At 45.0% G+C, this 2,327-nt stretch overlaps 1 pseudogene; it reads left to right on the top strand.

Annotated features, from left to right (window-relative positions):
- Positions 1-1,641: 1,641 nt before the first annotated feature.
- LOC126210689 (5S ribosomal RNA) lies at positions 1,642-1,759 on the top strand (annotated as a pseudogene).
- The last annotated feature ends 568 nt before the right edge of the window (positions 1,760-2,327 follow it).

The following is a 2,327-nucleotide window of genomic DNA, read 5'->3' on the forward strand; positions in this document are numbered from 1 at the left end:
TGGCAGCCACGTCCTATCATTCTGTCTCATCTCCTTATGACTGTTTTCCATATACTCCTTTCCTCTCCGATTCTGCGCAGAACCTCCTCATTCTTTACCTTATCAGTCCACCTAATTTTTGACTTTAGTCTGTAGCACCACATCTCAAATGATTCGATTCTCCTCTGTTCCGATTCTGCCTCAGTCCATGTTTCACTACCATACAATGCTGTACTCCATATTCTCAGAAATTTCTTCCTGAAATTAAGGCCAATATTTGATATTACTAGGCTTCTCTTGACCAGGAATTCCCTTTTTGCCATTACTAGTCTGCGTTTGATGTCCTCCTTGCTCCGTCCGTCATTGGTTATTTTACTGCCTAGGTAGCAGAATTCCTTAACTTCATCTACTTCGTGACCATCAATCCTGATGTCAAGTTTCTTGCTGTTCTCATGTTCATTCCGTTCAGCAGATCATGTAATTCTTCTTCACTTTCACTTAGGATAGCAATGTCATCAAAAAAAAAAAAATGTTTCAAATGGCTCTGAGCATTATGGGACTCAACTGCTGAGGTCATAAGTCCCCTAGAACTTAGAACTACTTAAACCTAACTAACCTAAGGACAACACACATATCCATGCCCGAGGCAGGATTCGAACCTGCGACCGTAGCGGTCGCGCGGTTCCAGACTGTAGCGCCAGAACCTCTCGGCCACCAGCGGCCGGCAGCAATGTCATCAGCGAATCGTATTATTGATGTCCTTTCACCTTGAATTTTAATTCCACTCCTGAACCTTTCTTTTATTTCCATCATTGATACTTAGACGAAGAGACGCACCAGTAAGGGGGAAAGGCTACATCCTTGTCTTACACCCTTCGTAATACGAGCACTTGGTTCTTGGTCGACCACTGTTATTATTCCCCCTTGGCTGTTGTACATATTGTATATGACTCGTCTCTCCCTATAGCTTACCCCTACTTCTCTCAGAATTTCCAACTTCTTGCACCATTTTACATTATCGATCGCTTTTTCCAGATCAACAAATCCTCTGAACGTGTCTTGATTTTTCTTTAGTCATGCTTTCATTATCAACCGCAACGTCAGAATTGCCACTGTCGTGGCTTTACCTTTCGTAAAGCCAAACTGATCATCATCTAGCACATCCTCAATTTTCTTCTCCATTATCCTGTATATTACTCTTGTAAGCAAGTTGGGTGCATGAGCTGTTAAGCTGATTGTGCGGTAACTTGTCGCACTTGTCAGCTCTTGCCGTATTCGGAATTGTGTAGATGATGGTTTTCCGAAAGTCAGGTGGTATGTCGCCAGACTCATACATTCTACACACCATCGTGAATAGTCGTTTTTTTGCCTCTTCCCCCAATGATTTAAGAAATTCTGATGGAATGTTATGTATCCCTTCTGCCTTATTTGAGTCCGCAGCTCGTGGTCGTGCGGTAGCGTTCTCGCTTGCCGCGCCCGGGTTCGATTCCCGGAGGGGTCAGGGATTTTCCCTGCCTCGTGATGACTGGGTGTTGTGTGATGCCCTTAGGTTAGTTAGGTTTAAGTAGTTCTAAGTTCTAGGGGACTGATGACCACAGATGTTAAGTCCCATGGTGCTCAGAGCCATTTGAACCATTTTATGACCCTCCTTACCTTAATTATGGCAACGGCATTGCCGCAGTGGATACACCGGTTCCCGTCAGATCACCGAAGTTAAGCGCTGTCGGGCGTGGCCGGCACTTGGATGGGTGACCATCCGGGCCGCCATGTGCTGTTGCCATTTTTCGGGGTGCACTCAGCCTCGTGATGCTAACCGAGGAGCAACTCGACCGGACAGTAGCGGCTCCGGTCAAAGAAAACCATCATAACGACCGAGAGACCGCGGTGTGCTGACCACACGCCCCTCCTATCCGCATCCTCATTGAGGATGACACATCGGTCGGATGGTCCCAATGGGCCACTTGTGGCCTGATGACGGAGTGCTTTACGTTAATTATCGTAATTACGATTCAACATGGCCACCAGATTCTTTATCAGTATGTTATTGAGACACCTGCCAAACCCGCAGGGCAGAGCAGGTGATTACGATTGTGGAAAGGGCCAAATAAGGTTTCGGTCAGGTCCACTCAAAATTGTAATTTATTGTAATTTAATAACACCTTTAAATCAAAACAGCACATAGCTGAACCTTTAGGACTACGAGGTTCTAAAGGGTAATTATTTCATGGCTGAGGGCCTCCAAACAAGAAATCTTAAAAGTCAACAAAAATGCAGTTAAAATAGCAAATAAAGTAATTGAAATATATGTGGTGCCACAGATAGGCTGGAAAGCGTCAAGGAAAAGGTAG

The sequence above is a fragment of the Schistocerca nitens genome, chromosome 10, assembly GCF_023898315.1.
Source record: "Schistocerca nitens isolate TAMUIC-IGC-003100 chromosome 10, iqSchNite1.1, whole genome shotgun sequence".
In the NCBI taxonomy this organism is placed as follows: Eukaryota; Metazoa; Arthropoda; class Insecta; order Orthoptera; family Acrididae; genus Schistocerca; species Schistocerca nitens.